The sequence below is a fragment of the Leucopleurus acutus genome, assembly GCF_964270905.1.
Source record: "Leucopleurus acutus genome assembly, chromosome: 11".
In the NCBI taxonomy this organism is placed as follows: Eukaryota; Metazoa; Chordata; class Mammalia; order Artiodactyla; family Delphinidae; genus Leucopleurus; species Leucopleurus acutus.
The window spans coordinates 29,199,668-29,213,602 of NC_139152.1; the positions used below are offsets into that span (position 1 = coordinate 29,199,668).

Genomic DNA, 13,935 nt, shown 5'->3' on the forward strand with positions numbered 1-13,935 from the left:
TCATTTAACCATATTTATGTTTTCAAAGTCCCTGTCTCCAAACAGCCACATTGGGAGATGGGGCATCAACCTACGAATTTTAGGGAACACAATTCAGTCCATAACAATTTTAATTTGTATTTCCCTAATTACCGATAGGTTGAGAATCCTTTCATTTGTTTAATAGTTGCCTATGTTTCCTATTCTGTGAAAGTTCAGAGAATATCTTTTGTCCATTTTTCTACTGTTTATCTTTTTCTTACTTATTTCTATTGTTCTTTAAATACAAGCAAATAATCCTTGGTCAGCTATATATGACACAAATAAGTTATTTCATGCCTTCTCACTTTTTTTATGTTGTCTTGTGATAAATAGCAGCTCTCAATTTTAATGAAATCAAATTTATCTTTTAGCTTAGTGTCTTTTTGTTCTACTTAAAATGTCCTTCCCTAGTTTAATGCTACCCAGATATAGTATATTTTCTACTGAAAGTTCTAGTGTATCTTTGTTTTATATTCGAGCCATTAATGCACTTACAATCGACTTGTCTGTATTACCCAATTTCTTTGTTTTCTTATGAATAATTAAGTTTTCCGGCACCATTTTGGAATGAATGGATTTTTTAGGTGTGTCTGAGCTGTTCTTGACCACTCAAATAAATTGCAGAATTGGCAACCCTGCAAAACCTCTATTAAGTATTTTTATTGTAATTGTATTGACTATATAAATTAAGTTGGGGAAAATTTACATCATTATGATGAGTCTTTTCTATCCATAAACAAGATGTATCTCTCCATTTATATAAGACTTCTTTAATATCTTTCAATAAGGTTTTATTTTCTCCATAAATGTCTTGCACATTTTTATTTAGATTTATTCCTAGGTATTTTTTTTTCCATTTTAAATAATTTTTAAGCTCTCCCTTTGTTCCTGGATTATAGAAATCCAATAGATTTTTGCATCTTGAGCTTATATCTAGCCATCTTGCTAATATTGTTTTTTAGTAAGAGAGAGGATTTGCTTAGCAAAGAGGAATAAATGTAAAATTAAATAAAAATGTTATGGGTCAGCTCTGGTCAATAGAACTTTCCACGATAATGGAAATGTTCTTAGTGCTGTCAAAAACTATAGGTACCTCGTGTAAGTGGAATCTGCAGTATTTGTCGTTCTGTGTCTGGCTTATTGCACTAAACATCGTGTTTTCAAGGTTCATCCATGTTGTAGCACGTAACGAAATGCCATTTCTTTTTTGGCTTAGAAAATCCCATTGTGTGTATATAGACCATAGTTTGTTATTCAACGGTTGATTGACACTTGGTTTTTTTCCACCTTGTAGGTATTGTGAATCATGCTGCTATGATCATTGGTGTACGAATATTTGTTCAAATCCCTGCTTTCAGTTCTGTTAGATGTGCAGTGTAGGTAGTAGCAGAGTTGTTGGATCATACGGTAGCTCTACGTTTAACCTTTGAGAAAGTGCCAAACTGTTTTCTACAGTGTCGTCTTGTTTTTAAACAATTATCACAAATTTTAAGCATATACAAAAGTATAAAAATACTGTGAGTGTTCCTTGTATACCCATGAACTCCTCCAGCTTTCTTATTTACCAACTGATGGCTGTCATGTTTTATCTATACCCCCACCTGTTTCACCCCATTCCATATTATCTTGAAGCAGCTCCGAGACAACATGTAATTACACCTGTACGTTTTTGGTACGTGCATTTAAAATATAGGACTTTTATTCCTTAATATCATTTTTTAATATTAAATACCCAGTGAGTGCTCAAATTTGCAGTTCTCTCCTAAACGTCATAAAAAATTGTTTATAAGAATTTTGAATTAGATCCAAATAAGGTCCACACTTTGCCATGGATTGTTAGGTCTCTGAAGTCTTGTTTAATCTATAGGTTCTCCCTCCATGTCTCTCTCACTTTTTTTTTTCCTCCTTGAATTTTGTTTTTAAAGAAACCAGGTAATTTGTCCCATCTAGATGTCGATGATTACATTCCATGTGTTGGCAACATATTCTTCAATCCTTTTATTTCCTGTAAATTGGTAGTTGATCAGAATGAAGCTTGCATGGTTTGTTTTGGCAAGACAGTTTCATAGGTGATGATGTGTTCTTCCATGGAGACATATATAATTGTCTCTTTCTGTGGTATTAGCAGTCGCTGATGATTCATACCTACATCCATTAATTCAGTTGAGGCTCCAAAGAATGGTGAATTCTGTTGTTCTTTTTTTCACTTATTAGCTGGGTATATTTGTACGAGGAGAAGATTCCCCTCATCAACTGTTTGGTTGCCCAGTTGTAGAGGCATGATTCTCTTCTTTTATTTAACAGTTTTCAAAATAATGAGTTGATTCACAGATATCCTCCAGTGGTGACCAGTTTTGTAAAATTTTATTTATTCCTATCACCGTGGACTCCGTTACAGTTATTATTCTAACTGAGGCCCTATCTTTGGCCAGTTGGAGCTTCTCAGTGACTCCTGAGTCCTTTTGACATGACATCAGTTGTTTCTAGACTTTTTCAGTGGTCAGAGCTAGGAACTATGTATGTTTGTTTTTCATATTTTTAAAATATGTCATAGGTTCCTACTGCTACTTTCCATTTAAATTCAGAACTAGAGAATTTTCACTTATCCTTTTCTGTCTTCTATTGATAGTCTACTTTCTCCCACCCCAAGAATACCAGTTCTCAACAATGCCTGAAATTGCCTCTATTTCCTAATTCGAATCCAAGTTCTTCTGACTCTATTCTACTCCTCTCCTTAAATCACAGCCGCTTTATGGCCCTTGAAATGTAAGATAGAACATAAATGTAGGTAGAACTGTTTATATCATTTTGAGTTACATGTGCATTCATTCACATAGATTTGCTTTTCCTTTTGCATGCCTGGTAACTGTCCGTTCTGCAGTTTTAATGAAAATCAAGTGATAATTACTGGTTAAAGCAGCTTTGGAAAAAATGGCTCTCATCAGAATAACTGACATACAAAGTTTAATGTACTCTCCTGGTTTATAGTCTGCCTTCTCTAATTAATTTTTTATTCTTTCCCTACAAAGGAAATAATACATATTTTCATGGTTTTGCCTTATAGGACTTACCAGAAACTATTCCTTATTTAAAAATTTGTACAATTGGGCATCAGGCCAGATGACGACACTAGTTTTAAATTCCAGTGTGCTGTTAATGGGTTTCTGAAAGAAAATAAAGATAACGGTGAGTTGCTTTTGTTTTTGTTTTTGTTTTTCCTTTACCTGAACTTTGGTATGCATTTTGAGTGGGGTTGGGGATTTTTAACATTTTTAATAGTTCTGACATTAGTGTCAAGTTGTGTTTGGTAACATTAAGGTGGAAATGTCAGATGGTGCTAATAGAGTACGGTGTTTTTCCTGTTTATGGTCACAAACAATTTAGTTTCATTTGGAAAGTAATTTTTGTGAGAAATATGAACTGAGCTAGCTTACTTATCTCTTTTTGAAAAATTTGAATGGAAAATACATAAAAACATAAAAATGTTCTTTTGTCCTATTTATTGGTTGAGAGGTGGAAGAAAAGGTTAAGACTCTCAGGTTCTTAGCATACATAAAAGAGAAAACAAAAAGCAAAGGTTCGGAGTGAGACAGATCCCTAGAAGCAAAACAAAACAGAGTGGACCAGAAGAGCGGCTTCCTCATCATATATGTGTTTAAGGTATTTTTGCTGCTTTTACACTTCGGGTGCAAGTGAGGAAGAACACTACCACCTCTTATTCTGATCTTCAGACAGGAAGAACTTAAAAGGCTGGTGTTTTCTTGTTTCCACTTTAAGATCTACTCTGTTGATAGTAGGTCTTAATAGCGTGTGAATTTTAAGGATCCACTTGCCTTTTTCTAGCATCTAACTATCAGAAGGAACATGGTGTTTGCCATGTTTTAAGACTGAGGAATCTTTTATCTTTGGAACACCACTGACGCCCATGTGAAAGTGTTCATTTTGTCCTCTTTCTAAATTTAGCCTGAGGAGTGTGCACTTTATTAAATAAACGTAACAGACAGTAAATATTCCGTGTATATATAAAATGATGCACGTATATACATAAAACAGGGAGTAGGGGAGAAGGAATAGATAGAGATGGAGGTGGGAAGATAGGGGATAGGAGGCGAGAGAGAGAGGGAGAGACGGGAATTTCAAGATAAATTTTCATTCTATAACCTGGTTGCTTAATGCAGGTACTAGCTCTTAAATATCTTAAGCCCTATCCACAGATCTTCTGTGTACTTTAGCTTTAAAACTTGAGAGGCTTGGCCTGTCCTGTGATAACCAGGGTGTCTAGAAAGGAGGCAAATTATCTGATTTGTTTAAACTGTAGTCACAGAAATGTTACCTCTTAAGATGTTAGGGCACAGCTGCCGGCCTACTCACTTCCTCCAGGCTCCTTTGTGTGTGTTCTGTCTGTTCCGCGTGGGCTAGAAGATCCTTACAAGTGCATGAGAACACGTTTGTAAACCTTGATTGTTCACATGTTATACCAAGTGTAGTCCATTGCATATGCTGACTCCTCTGTGGGTCTTCTGCATGCAGTGGGCTAACTTCACCATGCTGTCTGCCATTGCAGTCTCAGGACCTTAGTTATGATCCATTGGTGACTTTCCTCTGCTGTAAGGGCCTCCCACAGGTGCCAGGCTCACTGATAATGAGGAGGAGACTGTACTATGCACTCCCTAGAATTGGTAGAGACTCAGAAAATAAATTGTTTCAGTAAACACCGAGAGCCTTATAGGTTTGTTGTTAGGGCACGGGGATACAGAGGTGAGTAGAAGTCTTTGTTGAGTAGCAACTTACAGTTATCTAGGAAGAGAAACATGTAGTGAGTATAAGTGGGTTAATTATGATAAAAGAATCAAGTGCAGCAGGAATATAGAGGAGAAACTGAGGAAGGCCTGACTGAGGAGACAGCGTTTGAGCTGGGCTTGGGGGAAGAGGATTTTGCCGGAATGAGGAAAGGACAGCCCAGGTATTGGGGACAGGTACAGAAGGCACAGGGCTTGAACTTGTGCTCTGGAGGGGCAGCCTCTGGTGTGACTAGAGGGTAGTGTGAAAGGGCAAAGAAGTCATACATTGATTTTCAGCAAATATTTGTATAACACCTTCTAAGTTGAAGGCACTGTTCTAGGAAGTAGGAAGAGAACAAAGTTCTTGCCCTTACGTACTTTCCATTCTAGTGGGGGAGAGAGACGAATAAATAAGTCAATATATGGAGTGTCAAGCGGTGGTAAGTGCTTTGGAGAATAACAAAAGAAGATGAAGAGGTGAGGGAATGTGGTAGGTGATCAGGGAAGTCCCCTCTATTAAGATGTCGATTGAGCAGAGCCTTGAAGTGAGAAACAAGCCATTGGCTATCTGGGAGAGTGGAGATGGGGTGGGAGGGTGTGTTCTGGGAGAGTGGAGATGGGGTGGGAGGGTGTGTTCTGGGAGAGTGGAGATGGGGTGGGAGGGTGTGTTCTGAAGCAGAAGGAATAGTAGGTGCAAAGTCCCTGAGTCACGACTGTGCTTGGCATGTTTGAGGACTAGTAAGGAAGCCAGTGTGGCTGGACAGGGGAAAGTGAGTGAGGGCAGGGCAGTAGAGAATGAGATCAGGGGAGGCTGGCAGAGCAAAGGAGGGAGGTGGATGATGTAGGTCCTTGTAAGTCATAGTTTGAACATATAATTCAGTTGGAGAGACAGACTGATATTTGTTTATAAAGAGTTCTCAATGCTATGCTAACAACCTGGGCTGTATTCTGTGCTAAGTGAAGATGTTCAAGCAACAGAGCAATCCAGCCAAGTTTATATTTAGAAAGATAACAGCGTCACTATCCAAGACACATTGTAGACTATGTATATAGTATGTGTATAGTGTGCTGCTCTTCTATAAACTACAGGATACCTGTTACGTACAAATACTTACATACAAGATACAAGTGTGAATGTAAGCACTTGGGAAATATCTGGAAGAACCACACAAGGAACTGGGAGAGTCGGACAACTTTCCATGTCCCGTATGATTGGAATTCTGCAGGGTACACACACGAACTAATGGACGTGTGCTACCAGCCTCCGGCTGAGGGAAATTGCAGGCATCAGAATCCTCTTTACTAATCAAGCGCGTTAATCCGCCTGCGTGGTGACAGTCATTTCGACACGCGGTGGCGCATGCGCAGTAGAAGGAGATCCGCGAGCTGCGTGGGCTTGTGCCTAGGCGCCTGTGGTTCGTGGCCTTGTGCTGGCACCGGGGACGCCGGGTTGGCGACTTTGGCACTCCTGGCGTTGGGTGGGCGGTGGGTGGGCGTTGGGTGACATGAGCCAGTTCGTTGGCCACGAGGAAGGGCGGGTGGAAAGCACATCCCGGAAAGGTAATACGCCTTGGCCCCTGGGCGTTGCCGGTGGAGCGTGGAGCTCAGAGCCCCTGGGCCTGGGCTTCGTCTCTTGTGCTGTCGCCTGTCACAGTGGCCCCTGCGCGCTGGCCCGTCCGCGCTGTGCTAGGGGGTACTGGTCGTCTCGCGGCTCGGTTCACAGTAGCTGAAAGGGACAGTGTGTGATGTTCTGATTTCTCCCCATCGTTTTAAAAGGGAGGCTCTGGCCATTGCTCCTCGGGTAAAATGCAGGGGGACTGCTTTTTAAGATGGGACTGTCAGTGTTGGGGACCCTCCTTAATTACCAGGATGGAATCCCCTTCAGTTCCTCAAGCTGTGTTGTTTAGGCACAGAAAATGTGAGTAATAGTCACTGGAACTAAGTTTGAGTGAAAAAACGCACCGGTACCGCCGAATTTTCCATCGAAACAGTTGATCTGTGTTGTCTCTTGGAATTATAAAGGGCGTACTGTTGCTTCCTAACCGGTGTCCTTTGAGAGCTCTACCTCTGTACGTTCAAAGGATTAATTTTGAGGCTTTGCTCATACGTGTAGTAAACCCTTTAATTCCCTAAGACCTTCCTTTCCTCCATCTCATACCCCATTAAGCCCGCTTCAGTTTATCTCCTGAATTTCTTCTGAATCTGTCAACTCTTCCTCAACATCCTAGTACTGAACTTGCCTGTCTGTTGCAATGAGGTCCTAACCAGTGTCCATATATCTTGTTTCCTTCCAATCCATTCTTCACCCAAGAAACCTTAAAAGCAAGTTGGGACATTGCTCATAAACATGGCTCAAAAACATTGTTTTGAGAATAGAAAACAAACTGTTGGCCTTTAACACTCTGCGTGGTCTAGAATCCTGTCTGCTTCTCTGCTACGTGGACTCCAGCTTGGTGCCTCTCCAACTTTAATATAGGTATGCCTCTCTTGTGGATCTTGTTAAATGCAGGCTGTAATTCAGTAGTTCTGGGTGGGGCCTGGATTCTGTGCTTCTAACGAGCTCCTAGGTGACGGTGACCCTGAGAGCAAGGGTCCAGCTCCTGCCTTTCTCCCTTCTTTCTGGAAGAGCAGGACGTCTGCCCCCCCAGGAGGAGAAAACATCCGCAACGTGACTACTAGTAACCAGCTTCCCTCACAGGCAAGGGACCTTTACCACTGCTCCCTACCATTTTGTCTGAGGCGCAGCAAGCCAAAACACTGACATGCTGAGGTTTGCAGCAAAGAGGAGGTTTATTCACAAGGCAGCCAAGCGAGGAAGTGACGTGACAATAGGTCTCAAATCCGCCTCCCCAAAGGCAAGGGGCTTGGGGTATCTATGGGATAAAGAATGAAGAAGCAGGGCAGTATGAGGCATGGGGAGCATGAGGAAAGGTGATTGGAAAAAGGTGTGCTCATCATTGTTCTGAGCTGGTGTAACTAGGCTACGGGGCTCAGCACATTCTCAGGCTGTAGTTTTCGGCCCTCTGATGGCAGGAGGTCAAAAGGCACTGGCCCAGGTGGAAGATCGGTGGTCCTCTCCAGTCTTAACCAGCTCAGCCTAACTAGACACAGCTGATTCCAAGTTCCTGGACAATACCCGGGGCAAACATCTTATTGCTTATGCTACATGCTATTTGGAGGACGTGCAAGTGTTCAAGCTACCTTGAGGAGTGAAGACAGGATTTGACTAATCCTTACACATGGTTTCACCTCCAGATGAGCAGAAGAGGCCTGTAGGCTGAATCTGGCTCCTGGCACCTGGAATTGGAGGCTCTCCCACCCTCTGTGTTATCTTAGGTAGATAGACTATTGAACCTTCCTGTGCCTGTTTCTCCACCAGCAGCATGGGGACACTCAGAGTCCCTCTCTTGGGGGCTGTTATGGGGGTTCAGTGAGATATAGATGCATGCACAGGCGCACGGGAGACACCCAGTGTGTGTTAGCTTCATGCTTACTTTTATTAGGAGACCAGTATTGTTAGAAGATTTCTGGTTTGGACCACAAATTAGAAAGGTGGTCATTACTATAGTTTATGCAACAGCAATTCACATTACCATTTGCAAAAAAGCAGTTGGTTGTCCAGTGGGGATTATAAACATCCATTTACCATGAGCAACTGAACAGATACTTTACACAGTAACTACTTCAAGTACTATTTAAGATCAATTCTCTATGTTGTCTTAAGCAGTTGTTAACCCCCAATTTCATGAATAGTACCAAGTAAGTCACTTGAACGTCAGCTAGAGCAATCTATTTCACTTAGCAAGCCTAAAGCTATAGTTCAACAATTTTATTTACTGTTCTATGACAAAAATTACTCTCAACAGCTATGCCTTGGATAAGTAATCAGCTAAAGCTAGTTTGACTGACCAAATCTGATTTACTGAGTTGATAAGCCAGTTGATTTAGAAAGGTCTAATGTATATTTCTCATCCATTCAGCATTAAACTGTTTCCCATGCCTAAAATGTCTTTTTTCCCATTCGTACATATCCAAATTCCTACTTCTGTGCCGTAGGGCTTGGCTGAACTACAACTGCCTTTAGTGACACTTTTCTCACCTGCACAATTGGAGATAATTTTAGTCTCCTCAAGACTCCCACGGGGTTACCTCTGTTGTGACACTTGACGATTTGGTGGCATACTTTATTTTATTTTATTTTATTTTATTTTATTTTATTTTATTTTATTTTAAATAGCCTTCCATTACTCCGTGCACATCAAACAGTAAATGCTTTCTCCTAGTAAAGGTGCATAACAATTTTCTGAACTCTTCTGCTCTGGGCAAGATTCATAAATACACCAGGCAAACATAGTGAAAGAGGAGACAGTACTTGTGTTATATTCAGTTGGGTCTTGATACCTAAGTGTGACTCTTAACCAAGGATTATGCAGTAATTAAGGACACAGGTTAAAGTTGTTTAGAGTGTGTCCTAAAGTCTCACTGGCAGAATTTAAATCTCTACTCTGGAAATTGTAGACCTGAGACAAATTACTTCCCTAAACTTCATTTCCTACATCTGAGAAAGATAATAGTATCTACCTTGTAGTAGACTGAATAGTACCATTGCCCCCAAATGTCCACCTTCTAATCCCCAGAACCTGTGAATGTCACCTTAAATGGCAGAAGGGACTTTGCCAATGGGATGAAAGTAAGGGTTTTGAGATGGGGAGATTCTTCTGGACTACCTGGATGGACCCAGATGTAACCACTGGTGTTCTCGTAAGAGAGAGGCAGAGGGAGTTTTTACTCCAAAGAGAATGTGATGATGAAGTTGGGGTTGGATTAATGTGGCCAGAAGTCAAGGAATGCTGTCAAGGAAACAGATTCTCCCTTAGAGCCTCTAGAAGGTGGATGGACGGCCTTGTCAACTCCTGGTTCCAGCCCAGGGAAACTGGTTTTGGACCTCTGTCTTCCAGAACCGTAAGAGAATGAGTGTGTTTTGTTTTACGCAAGCTCATTGGTAGTAATTTGTTACAGCAGCCATAGGGAACTAATGCGTACCTCATAGGAACTATTTCTCCAATTAAAATGTGTGACTGGAAACACACTTGGTGGCATGTCTGACACACGGTAGGTATGCTACTGTGGGTAGTTCTTGGAAACTAAAGCCTTGGTTTTTGAGGAATCATCAAAACCAGTACAATGGTTGCCATGTTTCTCCTTGTTCATCCTGGTGACAAACCTGTAGAGAGAGCTCCATCCTTTCCCACAGGACACCCACCCCTAGTACTTACAGGGAAGAGGTTATGTCTCACTTCAGGCACCTTCCTCTTTTCCTTTCTACTTTTTTTTTTCATTAATCTTCATCCAACTGGCCTTTCTAAGTTAAAAAAAAAACAAAAACAAGACAAAACCATTTCTCAATGGATTCAGATACTACCCCAAGTTAATATTCCAACCATGTTCTTGTTCTTCTGGGTCTCATCACCAGAAATTTCTGAGCTGAAATCCTCTCTAGTTTCTAGGATCAGTCACTTTCTAATTTCTCCCTTCTCAAGTTCAGAGTCTTGTCAGTTTAGTCCCTTCCCTAACCACAACATCTATTACGGTGACACAGCAAAGTGATGAAAGTCTCGACGGTCTGGTTTTCATCCTGGGTTTCTGCCCGCTACTTACTGTGTGGCATTAGACAAGCTATTCAACCCCTCTGGGCCTCAGTTTCCCCCAAAAAAGGTGAATATTATGAACATTACCTACCTATAGGGTTGCCATTATGAGGATTAAGTGAGTTAATATTTGCTAAGCACTTAGAATATTACTTGTTATAGTCTAAGCACTACAGTTGTGCTTGTTAATAATAATAAATGCAATTCCAAGTGTATAACTTACTCAACTTTCTGTCATAACTTTGAAGTGTTGGTCTATCTGTTGGCCAGCGTTGCAGGTAAATGAGTCGAGGCATGGGCTGAGGCATTGCTACCAGTGAGTGGTGTGTTCCCAGAACTAGGAACAGCCGTGTGAAATAGGTAGTGGTTCTACTTGGAGACGGGGCAGACTGGAAAATGACAGCCCTGGGGAGGAGGTGTGGTGTCCATAGGTTTGGTGTCAGAGCTGCTGCCTGCTGAAGCACCGATGCCGGCCTAAGCGTAAATGGGGGGGGGGGGGGCTGGGGAAAACAGGGGCAGAATAGAAAGGGAAAACAGGGGAAGAACGGAGAAAGATAGCCTAGGGAGGAGGTGTGGTGTCCATAGCTTCGGGGTCAGAGGTGCTGCCTGCTGCAGCACCGATGACACCCGAAGCCGTGAATGGGGTGCTGGGGAAAAGGGGGGCAGAATGGAAAGGGACAACAGGGGCAGAACGGAAAACGAAAGCCTGGGAAGGAGGTGTGGTGTCCATAGCTTCAGGGTCAGAGGTGCTGCCTCCTGCAGCACCGATGACACCCGAAGCCGTAAATGGGGTGCTGGGGAAAAGAGGGGCAGAATGGAAAGGGATAACAGGGGCAGAATGGAAAACAATAGCCTGGGAAGGAGGTGTGGTGTCCATAGCTTCGGGGTCAGAGGTGCTGCCTGCTGCAGCACCGATGACACCCAAAGCCGTAAATGGGATGCTGGGGAAAAGAGGGGCAGAATGGAAAGGGAAAACAGGGGCAGAACGGAAAACGAAAGCCTGGGAAGGAGGTGTGGTGTCCATAGCTTCGGGGTCAGAGGTGCTGCCTGCTGCAGCACCGATGACACCCGAAGCCGTGAATGGGGTGCTGGGGAAAAGGGGGGCAGAATGGAAAGGGACAACAGGGGCAGAACGGAAAACGATAGCCTGGGAAAGAGGTGTGGTGTCCATAGCTTCGGGGTAAGAGGTACTGCCTGCTGCAGCACCGATGACACCCGAAGCCGTAAATGGGGTGCTGGGGAAAAGAGGGGCAGAATGGAAAGGGAAAACAGGGGCAGAACGGAAAACGATAGCCTGGGAAGGAGGTGTGGTGTCCATAGCTTTGGGGTGAGATGGGCTGCCTGCGTGATCTGAGAAAAGCGAGTGAAAGTGGGAGAGCTTCTCCCTAGCTGCTAACTCTTCTCAAGGTCTAGCACGCACTGAACACTGGCCGGCTCAGCCTGGGTGTTGACATTGCATTGTACGTGTCACAGAGCAAGGGCGGGCGGGTCAGGGGGTGGGCTGGGGGCCCCACACAAGCCCAGCCCCTGGAGAAACCTGGCCCGAGGGCAAAGAGCCCGACCCCTTCTGGACTTTCTAGCGGCTGGGACTTGTCGCTGTGGGTGGCAGGTGTTTGGCACCAGATGGGCCACCATGCGGAGACTGTTGGGGACTGTGGAAGCCGCCTCCTCCAGAGCTCACCCTGCCTGGGCACCGGCTCTGCAGACCCCTCAGCCCTGGGTATGTATCGGCCAGCCCTTCCCCGCAACGGGGCCCAGAGGCCAGAGCCTGCCCAGAGCTGAGTAGAGGAGGCACCCAGAGCTTGCCAGGCTGTGGCCCGCCTCCTCCGTGGACCTCCCCAGCTTGTCCGTGAGCCCTGGAGACAGGAGCGCCTTCTCCAGGGCTGCTGAGCTGCCAGCATCACCATGAGCCAGGCGGTGAAGGTTTCTGAGCAGGGGCTGCAGAGCCCTGATGCGACTGGATGCTGCACCCCACGATGTCCCTTCCTGGCAGGTAGGTTCTTTCTTCACTTGTTTTTCGAAATTTGGTAAAAGAACATTTAAACCTTCGACTGTTCTTCAGGGTATACAGATGGTAGTGGCTTAGCCGGGATTCGAAGCAAGCCTGTGTGATTCCAGAGCTCGTGCTCTGGACTCTGGTGCCTCCTTGTCATATATGCTTCATGTGTTACTTTTTCTTTTTTTTCTTGAAGTCCTTATGATACTTAGCCCTAAGTGCCATACCTGTAACGAACACATACACTGCCCTGTAGGAGGTGTTCTTTTGTTCAACGCGTGAATTGGTCATCCACCACACTGGGTTCTAATCTCAGAAGATAGGTCAGGGACCACCAGTTGTCAGCATAGCACCATCCCACATTTCTAATTGAGGCTTGCAGCCTAGATTTTTCCCTTTGGTCTAGTTTGAAGGATCCAGGTATGTAAAGCTTATATTCTAGATAAATCAGGGGCTATCCTGAAAGGAATTCATCAATGAATTATTCTGTATGGATTAGAAGCCAGTTTCTCTGGCCTTCCTGGAGTATATCCAGTAAGGCATCTCATTCATGTCTAGAAAGCAAATATATCATTTATTGCAACTTCAGCATGGAGCGATGTATTGGTTTAAAATAAAGTACGATCAACACAATTTGGTCATTGTGAGTATGCCGGCTGGGTCCACTCTTTACTACACATATGTAACTCTAGAGCTTCTTACGCCCCATAGAGGAGACATACTCTTGTTTGTCTAGGACAAGGGAAACATGTGTTGTTATTCAGGAGCTGGAAGCTACAGCATGACAGGAAAGAACTGAAAAATCCTGGTCTTGGTCTACACATCACTTTACCTTGTTCGAATCTTGTTTCTTTGGCTTGCTTCATCGGAGTGTTTTCTCTCTCCTGGGACTGACATTGTGTGTTATATATCAGGCATGTAACATGTAGAAGTTTCAGAACCCAGAATCATATAGATCAGTAAAAATTGATATATTTTTGTTTATTTAAAATCACACTGGGCATAATTCATATATTCCAAAAGTAGTTTGACCTTCTGCTCATGAGATTCTTTTTATGGTATGTCAAAGCAAATTTGGACTTCCATCCCCAGTAAACTTTGAGGTTGGAGGACACAAAAGCTTTTGCTCAGACCTAAATTCTGTCTGAAAAAAAAGGGTAACTATTATAAGCCCTTTCTAACCTCTCCAGGAGCAGAAATGATTTACAGCTATGGCATTGAACCCTAATTTCTTGATCTCATTTGAGAAGAGTTCAGTAAGAAACAGTGTCTTGATTTTTGTTTGTTGGTTCCCTGTTTTCTTGTCTTGCTTACCAACAATCCACTGTAATACATGAGTGAGTATGGCAGCAGGCTGAGTGTTCCCTGGAGCTCATTAAGTGAACGTTTTTTCCTAAAATGACTTTTGTCTCCTTGTTTTCAGCCCCTCTTCTTTCCTCTGTCCTTTACTATAACCAGGGCTCAGCAAAAGCTGACTGGCTTTGTGCAG

At 43.2% G+C, this 13,935-nt stretch overlaps 2 long non-coding RNA genes across 2 annotated transcripts in view; one reads left to right on the forward strand and one right to left on the reverse strand.

The window, feature by feature from the left end:
• LOC309968336 overlaps positions 1–4,662 on the forward strand; it is a 33,062-nt gene extending 28,400 nt beyond the window's left edge. Inside the window, exon 3 of the long non-coding RNA XR_014326569.1 lies at positions 3,086–4,662. This is a non-coding gene — a long non-coding RNA (uncharacterized lncRNA). The remainder of the gene's footprint in view (positions 1–3,085) is intronic.
• A 4,320-nt stretch (positions 4,663–8,982) lies between these two features.
• LOC309969294 overlaps positions 8,983–13,935 on the reverse strand; it is a 312,522-nt gene continuing 307,569 nt past the window's right edge. The window contains exon 2 of the long non-coding RNA XR_014326622.1: positions 8,983–9,040. This is a non-coding gene — a long non-coding RNA (uncharacterized lncRNA). The remainder of the gene's footprint in view (positions 9,041–13,935) is intronic.